A 16466-nucleotide genomic window follows, 5' to 3' on the forward strand; every position below is an offset into this window, starting at 1 on the left:
TATATCTCCATCCCACTTTCAAAAAGGCCCCAGTGCTTTGAAGTGGTTTAGAGTCCTTTACCATCCCCCCGCCTATTTGCCTTGCAGTCCTGAATACAGATAGTAGCCTAATGCATAACTTCTGATATCTCATCCTCCTGTGTGCTCAGCTTCCTCAAGGACGATTGGTCCAGCAGCGACCTGACATCATAAAGCTAATGCAAGATGTTGTCTGACATGAGGGCCACTCTGTTGCCTAGCAAGCTGACATCATAAAGCTAAAGCAAGATGTTGTCTGACATGAGGGCCACTCTGTTACCTAGCAAGCAGTAGTATACATTTATCTTGGTAATGAAATGAGTAGCAGGGTAGACAGGATGCCAAACTGAAAACTAAGATGTAAGATGAAAGACATTAGGGCATTTTTTGAGCTTTCCAATTGTGTATGATGGTAAGTTTTAAGCATAAAAAGTCACAACATCACTATTGCTGAACTGGTAGGAATTGGCTAAAATGAAGATGGTAATTATGCTATTCATAGTTTTTATTATTCCCATTAACTGTAGCATAACCCTTCCTCTCTCAACTGATCAGCTGGCTTAATTGCTACTGGTGTACCCTATCGTAAAACAAATGCAGTGAGAAGGGCACACTGCCACTTGGCTGGAAAAATATCTATTTATCTATGTCCTAATGTATGTGCTACAGTTGTTTAGAGAGTGTTAGCACATGAGGCATAGGATTCCGAGAAGTATAGGAGGTTAATAACACAAATTGAGATTTGATTTTCTAATGAGCTGTTGATTTTCACAATTCTACAGACTCCACAGTATTGATCTATTTACCCTAAAATAAACCAGATTTTTGTATTTCTTATAGTAAATGTGCTAACAGTGGACTTTTCCATCTGCAGATTATACTGAATGACCACCAGTGGCAGTGTTTCACAACAGAGTTTCTCTGCAGTGCCGAGACTGAAGAAAAAAAAAAAAAAGTCTTCCGGCATACGGCATCATTTTACCAATTTATACGGTAAGCAAAAATCGCAATCATTCCTTTTAGGCATTGAAAAGACGTTCACAGCATCAGAATGTCCTCACTACCTTATAGGCGGAGCCTGTGCCTGAATAGAATTTGTGTCAAGATTGAAGTAATATGGATCACATTGTGTTGGTCCTGATAGTTTATAATAGACTGACTGCTTCCAATGCTACTAAAGCCTGCTTTAGATCCTGGTGCTTGCAATGTTCCATTCGAGGAAATTGCTGCCTTTGAGGCTAAAAAGCACTACCTCACTTTAGAACGATAGTGTGAAATTCTCACGGAAGGAAGCTTATTTAACCTCTTCCCCTGCACTCTGTATGTTGGACTCTGACTCTCAAGTTGGATTGTTGTTAAGGATCATCTCTGTTTTTGTTTATATCTCCATCCCACTTTCAAAAAGGCCACAGTGCTTTGAAGTGGTTTAGATTCCTTTACCATCCCCCCGCCTATTTGCCTTGCAGTCCTGAATACAGATAGTAGCCTAATGCATAACTTCTGATATCTCATCCTCCTGTGTGCTCAGCTTCCTCAAGGACGATTGGTCCAGCAGCGACCTGACATCATAAAGCTAATGCAAGATGTTGTCTGACATGAGGGCTACTCTGTTGCCTAGCAAGCTGACATCATAAAGCTAAAGCACGATGTTGTCTGACATGGGGGCCACTCTGTTGCCTAGCAAGCTGACATCATAAAGCTAAAGCAAGATGTTGTCTGACATGAGGGCCACTCTGTTACCTAGCAAGCAGTAGTATACATTTATCTTGGTAATGAAATGAGTAGCAGGGTAGACAGGATGCCAAACTGAAAACTAAGATGTAAGATGAAAGACATTAGGGCATTTTTTGAGCTTTCTAATTGTGTATGATGGTAAGTTTTAAGCATAAAAAGTCACAACATCACTATTGCTGAACTGGTAGGAATTGGCTAAAATGAAGATGGTAATTATGCTATTCATAGTTTTTATTATTCCCATTAACTGTAGCATAACCCTTCCTCTCTCAACTGATCAGCTGGCTTAATTGCTACTGGTGTACCCTATCGTAAAACAAATGCAGTGAGAAGGGCACACTGCCACTTGGCTGGAAAAATATCTATTTATCTATGTCCTAATGTATGTGCTACAGTTGTTTAGAGAGTGTTAGCACATGAGGCATAGGATTCCGAGAAGTATAGGAGGTTAATAACACAAATTGAGATTTGATTTTCTAATGAGCTGTTGATTTTCACAATTCTACAGACTCCACAGTATTGATCTATTTACCCTAAAATAAACCCGATTTTTGTATTTCTTATAGTAAATGTGCTAACAGTGGACTTTTCCATCTGCAGATTATACTGAATGACCACCAGTGGCAGTGTTTCACAACAGAGTTTCTCTGCAGTGCCGAGACTGAAGAAAAAAAAAAAAAGTCTTCCGGCATACGGCATCATTTTACCAATTTATACGGTAAGCAAAAATCGCAATCATTCCTTTTAGGCATTGAAAAGACGTTCACAGCATCAGAATGTCCTCACTACCTTATAGGCGGAGCCTGTGCCTGAATAGAATTTGTGTCAAGATTGAAGTAATATGGATCACATTGTGTTGGTCCTGATAGTTTATAAAAGACTGACTGCTTCCAATGCTACTAAAGCCTGCTTTAGATCCAGGTGCTTGCAATGTTCCATTCGAGGAAATTGCTGCCTTTGAGGCTAAAAAGCACTACCTCACTTTAGAACGATAGTGTGAAATTCTCACGGAAGGAAGCTTATTTAACCTCTTCCCCTGCACTCTGTATGTTGGACTCTGACTCTCAAGTTGGATTGTTGTTAAGGATCATCTCTGTTTTTGTTTATATCTCCATCCCACTTTCAAAAAGGCCCCAGTGCTTTGAAGTGGTTTAGATTCCTTTACCATCCCCCCGCCTATTTGCCTTGCAGTCCTGAATACAGATAGTAGCCTAATGCATAACTTCTGATATCTCATCCTCCTGTGTGCTCAGCTTCCTCAAGGACGATTGGTCCAGCAGCGACCTGACATCATAAAGCTAATGCAAGATGTTGTCTGACATGAGGGCTACTCTGTTGCCTAGCAAGCTGACATCATAAAGCTAAAGCACGATGTTGTCTGACATGGGGGCCACTCTGTTGCCTAGCAAGCTGACATCATAAAGCTAAAGCAAGATGTTGTCTGACATGAGGGCCACTCTGTTACCTAGCAAGCAGTAGTATACATTTATCTTGGTAATGAAATGAGTAGCAGGGTAGACAGGATGCCAAACTGAAAACTAAGATGAAAGACATTAGGGCATTTTTTGAGCTTTCTAATTGTGTATGATGGTAAGTTTTAAGCATAAAAAGTTACAACATCACTATTGCTGAACTGGTAGGAATTGGCTAAAATGAAGATGGTAATTATGCTATTCATAGTTTTTATTATTCCCATTAACTGTAGCATAACCCTTCCTCTCTCAACTGATCAGCTGGCTTAATTGCTACTGGTGTACCCTATCGTAAAACAAATGCAGTGAGAAGGGCACACTGCCACTTGGCTGGAAAAATATCTATTTATCTATGTCCTAATGTATGTGCTACAGTTGTTTAGAGAGTGTTAGCACATGAGGCATAGGATTCCGAGAAGTATAGGAGGTTAATAACACAAATTGAGATTTGATTTTCTAATGAGCTGTTGATTTTCACAATTCTACAGACTCCACAGTATTGATCTATTTACCCTAAAATAAACCAGATTTTTGTATTTCTTATAGTAAATGTGCTAACAGTGGACTTTTCCATCTGCAGATTATACTGAATGACCACCAGTGGCAGTGTTTCACAACAGAGTTTCTCTGCAGTGCCGAGACTGAAGAAAAAAAAAAAAAAGTCTTCCGGCATACGGCATCATTTTACCAATTTATACGGTAAGCAAAAATCGCAATCATTCCTTTTAGGCATTGAAAAGACGTTCACAGCATCAGAATGTCCTCACTACCTTATAGGCGGAGCCTGTGCCTGAATAGAATTTGTGTCAAGATTGAAGTAATATGGATCACATTGTGTTGGTCCTGATAGTTTATAATAGACTGACTGCTTCCAATGCTACTAAAGCCTGCTTTAGATCCTGGTGCTTGCAATGTTCCATTCGAGGAAATTGCTGCCTTTGAGGCTAAAAAGCACTACCTCACTTTAGAACGATAGTGTGAAATTCTCACGGAAGGAAGCTTATTTAACCTCTTCCCCTGCACTCTGTATGTTGGACTCTGACTCTCAAGTTGGATTGTTGTTAAGGATCATCTCTGTTTTTGTTTATATCTCCATCCCACTTTCAAAAAGGCCCCAGTGCTTTGAAGTGGTTTAGATTCCTTTACCATCCCCCCGCCTATTTGCCTTGCAGTCCTGAATACAGATAGTAGCCTAATGCATAACTTCTGATATCTCATCCTCCTGTGTGCTCAGCTTCCTCAAGGACGATTGGTCCAGCAGCGACCTGACATCATAAAGCTAATGCAAGATGTTGTCTGACATGAGGGCTACTCTGTTGCCTAGCAAGCTGACATCATAAAGCTAAAGCACGATGTTGTCTGACATGGGGGCCACTCTGTTGCCTAGCAAGCTGACATCATAAAGCTAAAGCAAGATGTTGTCTGACATGAGGGCCACTCTGTTACCTAGCAAGCAGTAGTATACATTTATCTTGGTAATGAAATGAGTAGCAGGGTAGACAGGATGCCAAACTGAAAACTAAGATGTAAGATGAAAGACATTAGGGCATTTTTTGAGCTTTCTAATTGTGTATGATGGTAAGTTTTAAGCATAAAAAGTCACAACATCACTATTGCTGAACTGGTAGGAATTGGCTAAAATGAAGATGGTAATTATGCTATTCATAGTTTTTATTATTCCCATTAACTGTAGCATAACCCTTCCTCTCTCAACTGATCAGCTGGCTTAATTGCTACTGGTGTACCCTATCGTAAAACAAATGCAGTGAGAAGGGCACACTGCCACTTGGCTGGAAAAATATCTATTTATCTATGTCCTAATGTATGTGCTACAGTTGTTTAGAGAGTGTTAGCACATGAGGCATAGGATTCCGAGAAGTATAGGAGGTTAATAACACAAATTGAGATTTGATTTTCTAATGAGCTGTTGATTTTCACAATTCTACAGACTCCACAGTATTGATCTATTTACCCTAAAATAAACCCGATTTTTGTATTTCTTATAGTAAATGTGCTAACAGTGGACTTTTCCATCTGCAGATTATACTGAATGACCACCAGTGGCAGTGTTTCACAACAGAGTTTCTCTGCAGTGCCGAGACTGAAGAAAAAAAAAAAAAGTCTTCCGGCATACGGCATCATTTTACCAATTTATACGGTAAGCAAAAATCGCAATCATTCCTTTTAGGCATTGAAAAGACGTTCACAGCATCAGAATGTCCTCACTACCTTATAGGCGGAGCCTGTGCCTGAATAGAATTTGTGTCAAGATTGAAGTAATATGGATCACATTGTGTTGGTCCTGATAGTTTATAAAAGACTGACTGCTTCCAATGCTACTAAAGCCTGCTTTAGATCCAGGTGCTTGCAATGTTCCATTCGAGGAAATTGCTGCCTTTGAGGCTAAAAAGCACTACCTCACTTTAGAACGATAGTGTGAAATTCTCACGGAAGGAAGCTTATTTAACCTCTTCCCCTGCACTCTGTATGTTGGACTCTGACTCTCAAGTTGGATTGTTGTTAAGGATCATCTCTGTTTTTGTTTATATCTCCATCCCACTTTCAAAAAGGCCCCAGTGCTTTGAAGTGGTTTAGATTCTTTTACCATCCCCCCGCCTATTTGCCTTGCAGTCCTGAATACAGATAGTAGCCTAATGCATAACTTCTGATATCTCATCCTCCTGTGTGCTCAGCTTCCTCAAGGACGATTGGTCCAGCAGCGACCTGACATCATAAAGCTAATGCAAGATGTTGTCTGACATGAGGGCTACTCTGTTGCCTAGCAAGCTGACATCATAAAGCTAAAGCACGATGTTGTCTGACATGGGGGCCACTCTGTTGCCTAGCAAGCTGACATCATAAAGCTAAAGCAAGATGTTGTCTGACATGAGGGCCACTCTGTTACCTAGCAAGCAGTAGTATACATTTATCTTGGTAATGAAATGAGTAGCAGGGTAGACAGGATGCCAAACTGAAAACTAAGATGAAAGACATTAGGGCATTTTTTGAGCTTTCTAATTGTGTATGATGGTAAGTTTTAAGCATAAAAAGTTACAACATCACTATTGCTGAACTGGTAGGAATTGGCTAAAATGAAGATGGTAATTATGCTATTCATAGTTTTTATTATTCCCATTAACTGTAGCATAACACTTCCTCTCTCAACTGATCAGCTGGCTTAATTGCTACTGGTGTACCCTATCGTAAAACAAATGCAGTGAGAAGGGCACACTGCCACTTGGCTGGAAAAATATCTATTTATCTATGTCCTAATGTATGTGCTACAGTTGTTTAGAGAGTGTTAGCACATGAGGCATAGGATTCCGAGAAGTATAGGAGGTTAATAACACAAATTGAGATTTGATTTTCTAATGAGCTGTTGATTTTCACAATTCTACAGACTCCACAGTATTGATCTATTTACCCTAAAATAAACCAGATTTTTGTATTTCTTATAGTAAATGTGCTAACAGTGGACTTTTCCATCTGCAGATTATACTGAATGACCACCAGTGGCAGTGTTTCACAACAGAGTTTCTCTGCAGTGCCGAGACTGAAGAAAAAAAAAAAAAAGTCTTCCGGCATACGGCATCATTTTACCAATTTATACGGTAAGCAAAAATCGCAATCATTCCTTTTAGGCATTGAAAAGACGTTCACAGCATCAGAATGTCCTCACTACCTTATAGGCGGAGCCTGTGCCTGAATAGAATTTGTGTCAAGATTGAAGTAATATGGATCACATTGTGTTGGTCCTGATAGTTTATAATAGACTGACTGCTTCCAATGCTACTAAAGCCTGCTTTAGATCCTGGTGCTTGCAATGTTCCATTCGAGGAAATTGCTGCCTTTGAGGCTAAAAAGCACTACCTCACTTTAGAACGATAGTGTGAAATTCTCACGGAAGGAAGCTTATTTAACCTCTTCCCCTGCACTCTGTATGTTGGACTCTGACTCTCAAGTTGGATTGTTGTTAAGGATCATCTCTGTTTTTGTTTATATCTCCATCCCACTTTCAAAAAGGCCCCAGTGCTTTGAAGTGGTTTAGATTCCTTTACCATCCCCCCGCCTATTTGCCTTGCAGTCCTGAATACAGATAGTAGCCTAATGCATAACTTCTGATATCTCATCCTCCTGTGTGCTCAGCTTCCTCAAGGACGATTGGTCCAGCAGCGACCTGACATCATAAAGCTAATGCAAGATGTTGTCTGACATGAGGGCTACTCTGTTGCCTAGCAAGCTGACATCATAAAGCTAAAGCACGATGTTGTCTGACATGGGGGCCACTCTGTTGCCTAGCAAGCTGACATCATAAAGCTAAAGCAAGATGTTGTCTGACATGAGGGCCACTCTGTTACCTAGCAAGCAGTAGTATACATTTATCTTGGTAATGAAATGAGTAGCAGGGTAGACAGGATGCCAAACTGAAAACTAAGATGTAAGATGAAAGACATTAGGGCATTTTTTGAGCTTTCTAATTGTGTATGATGGTAAGTTTTAAGCATAAAAAGTCACAACATCACTATTGCTGAACTGGTAGGAATTGGCTAAAATGAAGATGGTAATTATGCTATTCATAGTTTTTATTATTCCCATTAACTGTAGCATAACCCTTCCTCTCTCAACTGATCAGCTGGCTTAATTGCTACTGGTGTACCCTATCGTAAAACAAATGCAGTGAGAAGGGCACACTGCCACTTGGCTGGAAAAATATCTATTTATCTATGTCCTAATGTATGTGCTACAGTTGTTTAGAGAGTGTTAGCACATGAGGCATAGGATTCCGAGAAGTATAGGAGGTTAATAACACAAATTGAGATTTGATTTTCTAATGAGCTGTTGATTTTCACAATTCTACAGACTCCACAGTATTGATCTATTTACCCTAAAATAAACCAGATTTTTGTATTTCTTATAGTAAATGTGCTAACAGTGGACTTTTCCATCTGCAGATTATACTGAATGACCACCAGTGGCAGTGTTTCACAACAGAGTTTCTCTGCAGTGCCGAGACTGAAGAAAAAAAAAAAAAAGTCTTCCGGCATACGGCATCATTTTACCAATTTATACGGTAAGCAAAAATCGCAATCATTCCTTTTAGGCATTGAAAAGACGTTCACAGCATCAGAATGTCCTCACTACCTTATAGGCGGAGCCTGTGCCTGAATAGAATTTGTGTCAAGATTGAAGTAATATGGATCACATTGTGTTGGTCCTGATAGTTTATAATAGACTGACTGCTTCCAATGCTACTAAAGCCTGCTTTAGATCCTGGTGCTTGCAATGTTCCATTCGAGGAAATTGCTGCCTTTGAGGCTAAAAAGCACTACCTCACTTTAGAACGATAGTGTGAAATTCTCACGGAAGGAAGCTTATTTAACCTCTTCCCCTGCACTCTGTATGTTGGACTCTGACTCTCAAGTTGGATTGTTGTTAAGGATCATCTCTGTTTTTGTTTATATCTCCATCCCACTTTCAAAAAGGCCACAGTGCTTTGAAGTGGTTTAGATTCCTTTACCATCCCCCCGCCTATTTGCCTTGCAGTCCTGAATACAGATAGTAGCCTAATGCATAACTTCTGATATCTCATCCTCCTGTGTGCTCAGCTTCCTCAAGGACGATTGGTCCAGCAGCGACCTGACATCATAAAGCTAATGCAAGATGTTGTCTGACATGAGGGCTACTCTGTTGCCTAGCAAGCTGACATCATAAAGCTAAAGCACGATGTTGTCTGACATGGGGGCCACTCTGTTGCCTAGCAAGCTGACATCATAAAGCTAAAGCAAGATGTTGTCTGACATGAGGGCCACTCTGTTACCTAGCAAGCAGTAGTATACATTTATCTTGGTAATGAAATGAGTAGCAGGGTAGACAGGATGCCAAACTGAAAACTAAGATGTAAGATGAAAGACATTAGGGCATTTTTTGAGCTTTCTAATTGTGTATGATGGTAAGTTTTAAGCATAAAAAGTCACAACATCACTATTGCTGAACTGGTAGGAATTGGCTAAAATGAAGATGGTAATTATGCTATTCATAGTTTTTATTATTCCCATTAACTGTAGCATAACCCTTCCTCTCTCAACTGATCAGCTGGCTTAATTGCTACTGGTGTACCCTATCGTAAAACAAATGCAGTGAGAAGGGCACACTGCCACTTGGCTGGAAAAATATCTATTTATCTATGTCCTAATGTATGTGCTACAGTTGTTTAGAGAGTGTTAGCACATGAGGCATAGGATTCCGAGAAGTATAGGAGGTTAATAACACAAATTGAGATTTGATTTTCTAATGAGCTGTTGATTTTCACAATTCTACAGACTCCACAGTATTGATCTATTTACCCTAAAATAAACCAGATTTTTGTATTTCTTATAGTAAATGTGCTAACAGTGGACTTTTCCATCTGCAGATTATACTGAATGACCACCAGTGGCAGTGTTTCACAACAGAGTTTCTCTGCAGTGCCGAGACTGAAGAAAAAAAAAAAAAAAGTCTTCCGGCATACGGCATCATTTTACCAATTTATACGGTAAGCAAAAATCGCAATCATTCCTTTTAGGCATTGAAAAGACGTTCACAGCATCAGAATGTCCTCACTACCTTATAGGCGGAGCCTGTGCCTGAATAGAATTTGTGTCAAGATTGAAGTAATATGGATCACATTGTGTTGGTCCTGATAGTTTATAATAGACTGACTGCTTCCAATGCTACTAAAGCCTGCTTTAGATCCAGGTGCTTGCAATGTTCCATTCGAGGAAATTGCTGCCTTTGAGGCTAAAAAGCACTACCTCACTTTAGAACGATAGTGTGAAATTCTCACGGAAGGAAGCTTATTTAACCTCTTCCCCTGCACTCTGTATGTTGGACTCTGATTCTCAAGTTGGATTGTTGTTAAGGATCATCTCTGTTTTTGTTTATATCTCCATCCCACTTTCAAAAAGGCCCCAGTGCTTTGAAGTGGTTTAGATTCCTTTACCATCCCCCCGCCTATTTGCCTTGCAGTCCTGAATACAGATAGTAGCCTAATGCATAACTTCTGATATCTCATCCTCCTGTGTGCTCAGCTTCCTCAAGGACGATTGGTCCAGCAGCGACCTGACATCATAAAGCTAATGCAAGATGTTGTCTGACATGAGGGCCACTCTGTTGCCTAGCAAGCTGACATCATAAAGCTAAAGCAAGATGTTGTCTGACATGAGGGCCACTCTGTTACCTAGCAAGCAGTAGTATACATTTATCTTGGTAATGAAATGAGTAGCAGGGTAGACAGGATGCCAAACTGAAAACTAAGATGTAAGATGAAAGACATTAGGGCATTTTTTGAGCTTTCCAATTGTGTATGATGGTAAGTTTTAAGCATAAAAAGTCACAACATCACTATTGCTGAACTGGTAGGAATTGGCTAAAATGAAGATGGTAATTATGCTATTCATAGTTTTTATTATTCCCATTAACTGTAGCATAACCCTTCCTCTCTCAACTGATCAGCTGGCTTAATTGCTACTGGTGTACCCTATCGTAAAACAAATGCAGTGAGAAGGGCACACTGCCACTTGGCTGGAAAAATATCTATTTATCTATGTCCTAATGTATGTGCTACAGTTGTTTAGAGAGTGTTAGCACATGAGGCATAGGATTCCGAGAAGTATAGGAGGTTAATAACACAAATTGAGATTTGATTTTCTAATGAGCTGTTGATTTTCACAATTCTACAGACTCCACAGTATTGATCTATTTACCCTAAAATAAACCAGATTTTTGTATTTCTTATAGTAAATGTGCTAACAGTGGACTTTTCCATCTGCAGATTATACTGAATGACCACCAGTGGCAGTGTTTCACAACAGAGTTTCTCTGCAGTGCCGAGACTGAAGAAAAAAAAAAAAAAAGTCTTCCGGCATACGGCATCATTTTACAAATTTATACGGTAAGCAAAAATCGCAATCATTCCTTTTAGGCATTGAAAAGACGTTCACAGCATCAGAATGTCCTCACTACCTTATAGGCGGAGCCTGTGCCTGAATAGAATTTGTGTCAAGATTGAAGTAATATGGATCACATTGTGTTGGTCCTGATAGTTTATAATAGACTGACTGCTTCCAATGCTACTAAAGCCTGCTTTAGATCCAGGTGCTTGCAATGTTCCATTCGAGGAAATTGCTGCCTTTGAGGCTAAAAAGCACTACCTCACTTTAGAACGATAGTGTGAAATTCTCACGGAAGGAAGCTTATTTAACCTCTTCCCCTGCACTCTGTATGTTGGACTCTGACTCTCAAGTTGGATTGTTGTTAAGGATCATCTCTGTTTTTGTTTATATCTCCATCCCACTTTCAAAAAGGCCCCAGTGCTTTGAAGTGGTTTAGAGTCCTTTACCATCCCCCCGCCTATTTGCCTTGCAGTCCTGAATACAGATAGTAGCCTAATGCATAACTTCTGATATCTCATCCTCCTGTGTGCTCAGCTTCCTCAAGGACGATTGGTCCAGCAGCGACCTGACATCATAAAGCTAATGCAAGATGTTGTCTGACATGAGGGCTACTCTGTTGCCTAGCAAGCTGACATCATAAAGCTAAAGCACGATGTTGTCTGACATGGGGGCCACTCTGTTGCCTAGCAAGCTGACATCATAAAGCTAAAGCAAGATGTTGTCTGACATGAGGGCCACTCTGTTACCTAGCAAGCAGTAGTATACATTTATCTTGGTAATGAAATGAGTAGCAGGGTAGACAGGATGCCAAACTGAAAACTAAGATGTAAGATGAAAGACATTAGGGCATTTTTTGAGCTTTCTAATTGTGTATGATGGTAAGTTTTAAGCATAAAAAGTCACAACATCACTATTGCTGAACTGGTAGGAATTGGCTAAAATGAAGATGGTAATTATGCTATTCATAGTTTTTATTATTCCCATTAACTGTAGCATAACCCTTCCTCTCTCAACTGATCAGCTGGCTTAATTGCTACTGGTGTACCCTATCGTAAAACAAATGCAGTGAGAAGGGCACACTGCCACTTGGCTGGAAAAATATCTATTTATCTATGTCCTAATGTATGTGCTACAGTTGTTTAGAGAGTGTTAGCACATGAGGCATAGGATTCCGAGAAGTATAGGAGGTTAATAACACAAATTGAGATTTGATTTTCTAATGAGCTGTTGATTTTCACAATTCTACAGACTCCACAGTATTGATCTATTTACCCTAAAATAAACCAGATTTTTGTATTTCTTATAGTAAATGTGCTAACAGTGGACTTTTCCATCTGCAGATTATACTGAATGACCACCAGTGGCAGTGTTTCACAACAGAGTTTCTCTGCAGTGCCGAGACTGAAGAAAAAAAAAAAAAAAGTCTTCCGGCATACGGCATCATTTTACCAATTTATACGGTAAGCAAAAATCGCAATCATTCCTTTTAGGCATTGAAAAGACGTTCACAGCATCAGAATGTCCTCACTACCTTATAGGCGGAGCCTGTGCCTGAATAGAATTTGTGTCAAGATTGAAGTAATATGGATCACATTGTGTTGGTCCTGATAGTTTATAAAAGACTGACTGCTTCCAATGCTACTAAAGCCTGCTTTAGATCCAGGTGCTTGCAATGTTCCATTCGAGGAAATTGCTGCCTTTGAGGCTAAAAAGCACTACCTCACTTTAGAACGATAGTGTGAAATTCTCACGGAAGGAAGCTTATTTAACCTCTTCCCCTGCACTCTGTATGTTGGACTCTGACTCTCAAGTTGGATTGTTGTTAAGGATCATCTCTGTTTTTGTTTATATCTCCATCCCACTTTCAAAAAGGCCCCAGTGCTTTGAAGTGGTTTAGATTCCTTTACCATCCCCCCGCCTATTTGCCTTGCAGTCCTGAATACAGATAGTAGCCTAATGCATAACTTCTGATATCTCATCCTCCTGTGTGCTCAGCTTCCTCAAGGACGATTGGTCCAGCAGCGACCTGACATCATAAAGCTAATGCAAGATGTTGTCTGACATGAGGGCTACTCTGTTGCCTAGCAAGCTGACATCATAAAGCTAAAGCACGATGTTGTCTGACATGAGGGCCACTCTGTTACCTAGCAAGCAGTAGTATACATTTATCTTGGTAATGAAATGAGTAGCAGGGTAGACAGGATGCCAAACTGAAAACTAAGATGTAAGATGAAAGACATTAGGGCATTTTTTGAGCTTTCTAATTGTGTATGATGGTAAGTTTTAAGCATAAAAAGTTACAACATCACTATTGCTGAACTGGTAGGAATTGGCTAAAATGAAGATGGTAATTATGCTATTCATAGTTTTTATTATTCCCATTAACTGTAGCATAACCCTTCCTCTCTCAACTGATCAGCTGGCTTAATTGCTACTGGTGTACCCTATCGTAAAACAAATGCAGTGAGAAGGGCACACTGCCACTTGGCTGGAAAAATATCTATTTATCTATGTCCTAATGTATGTGCTACAGTTGTTTAGAGAGTGTTAGCACATGAGGCATAGGATTCCGAGAAGTATAGGAGGTTAATAACACAAATTGAGATTTGATTTTCTAATGAGCTGTTGATTTTCACAATTCTACAGACTCCACAGTATTGATCTATTTACCCTAAAATAAACCAGATTTTTGTATTTCTTATAGTAAATGTGCTAACAGTGGACTTTTCCATCTGCAGATTATACTGAATGACCACCAGTGGCAGTGTTTCACAACAGAGTTTCTCTGCAGTGCCGAGACTGAAGAAAAAAAAAAAAAAAGTCTTCCGGCATACGGCATCATTTTACCAATTTATACGGTAAGCAAAAATCGCAATCATTCCTTTTAGGCATTGAAAAGACGTTCACAGCATCAGAATGTCCTCACTACCTTATAGGCGGAGCCTGTGCCTGAATAGAATTTGTGTCAAGATTGAAGTAATATGGATCACATTGTGTTGGTCCTGATAGTTTATAATAGACTGACTGCTTCCAATGCTACTAAAGCCTGCTTTAGATCCAGGTGCTTGCAATGTTCCATTCGAGGAAATTGCTGCCTTTGAGGCTAAAAAGCACTACCTCACTTTAGAACGATAGTGTGAAATTCTCACGGAAGGAAGCTTATTTAACCTCTTCCCCTGCACTCTGTATGTTGGACTCTGATTCTCAAGTTGGATTGTTGTTAAGGATCATCTCTGTTTTTGTTTATATCTCCATCCCACTTTCAAAAAGGCCCCAGTGCTTTGAAGTGGTTTAGATTCCTTTACCATCCCCCCGCCTATTTGCCTTGCAGTCCTGAATACAGATAGTAGCCTAATGCATAACTTCTGATATCTCATCCTCCTGTGTGCTCAGCTTCCTCAAGGACGATTGGTCCAGCAGCGACCTGACATCATAAAGCTAATGCAAGATGTTGTCTGACATGAGGGCCACTCTGTTGCCTAGCAAGCTGACATCATAAAGCTAAAGCAAGATGTTGTCTGACATGAGGGCCACTCTGTTACCTAGCAAGCAGTAGTATACATTTATCTTGGTAATGAAATGAGTAGCAGGGTAGACAGGATGCCAAACTGAAAACTAAGATGTAAGATGAAAGACATTAGGGCATTTTTTGAGCTTTCCAATTGTGTATGATGGTAAGTTTTAAGCATAAAAAGTCACAACATCACTATTGCTGAACTGGTAGGAATTGGCTAAAATGAAGATGGTAATTATGCTATTCATAGTTTTTATTATTCCCATTAACTGTAGCATAACCCTTCCTCTCTCAACTGATCAGCTGGCTTAATTGCTACTGGTGTACCCTATCGTAAAACAAATGCAGTGAGAAGGGCACACTGCCACTTGGCTGGAAAAATATCTATTTATCTATGTCCTAATGTATGTGCTACAGTTGTTTAGAGAGTGTTAGCACATGAGGCATAGGATTCCGAGAAGTATAGGAGGTTAATAACACAAATTGAGATTTGATTTTCTAATGAGCTGTTGATTTTCACAATTCTACAGACTCCACAGTATTGATCTATTTACCCTAAAATAAACCAGATTTTTGTATTTCTTATAGTAAATGTGCTAACAGTGGACTTTTCCATCTGCAGATTATACTGAATGACCACCAGTGGCAGTGTTTCACAACAGAGTTTCTCTGCAGTGCCGAGACTGAAGAAAAAAAAAAAAAAAGTCTTCCGGCATACGGCATCATTTTACAAATTTATACGGTAAGCAAAAATCGCAATCATTCCTTTTAGGCATTGAAAAGACGTTCACAGCATCAGAATGTCCTCACTACCTTATAGGCGGAGCCTGTGCCTGAATAGAATTTGTGTCAAGATTGAAGTAATATGGATCACATTGTGTTGGTCCTGATAGTTTATAATAGACTGACTGCTTCCAATGCTACTAAAGCCTGCTTTAGATCCAGGTGCTTGCAATGTTCCATTCGAGGAAATTGCTGCCTTTGAGGCTAAAAAGCACTACCTCACTTTAGAACGATAGTGTGAAATTCTCACGGAAGGAAGCTTATTTAACCTCTTCCCCTGCACTCTGTATGTTGGACTCTGACTCTCAAGTTGGATTGTTGTTAAGGATCATCTCTGTTTTTGTTTATATCTCCATCCCACTTTCAAAAAGGCCCCAGTGCTTTGAAGTGGTTTAGAGTCCTTTACCATCCCCCCGCCTATTTGCCTTGCAGTCCTGAATACAGATAGTAGCCTAATGCATAACTTCTGATATCTCATCCTCCTGTGTGCTCAGCTTCCTCAAGGACGATTGGTCCAGCAGCGACCTGACATCATAAAGCTAATGCAAGATGTTGTCTGACATGAGGGCTACTCTGTTGCCTAGCAAGCTGACATCATAAAGCTAAAGCACGATGTTGTCTGACATGGGGGCCACTCTGTTGCCTAGCAAGCTGACATCATAAAGCTAAAGCAAGATGTTGTCTGACATGAGGGCCACTCTGTTACCTAGCAAGCAGTAGTATACATTTATCTTGGTAATGAAATGAGTAGCAGGGTAGACAGGATGCCAAACTGAAAACTAAGATGTAAGATGAAAGACATTAGGGCATTTTTTGAGCTTTCTAATTGTGTATGATGGTAAGTTTTAAGCATAAAAAGTTACAACATCACTATTGCTGAACTGGTAGGAATTGGCTAAAATGAAGATGGTAATTATGCTATTCATAGTTTTTATTATTCCCATTAACTGTAGCATAACCCTTCCTCTCTCAACTGATCAGCTGGCTTAATTGCTACTGGTGTACCCTATCGTA

Source organism: Triturus cristatus, chromosome 12, assembly GCF_964204655.1.
Source record: "Triturus cristatus chromosome 12, aTriCri1.1, whole genome shotgun sequence".
In the NCBI taxonomy this organism is placed as follows: domain Eukaryota; kingdom Metazoa; phylum Chordata; class Amphibia; order Caudata; family Salamandridae; genus Triturus; species Triturus cristatus.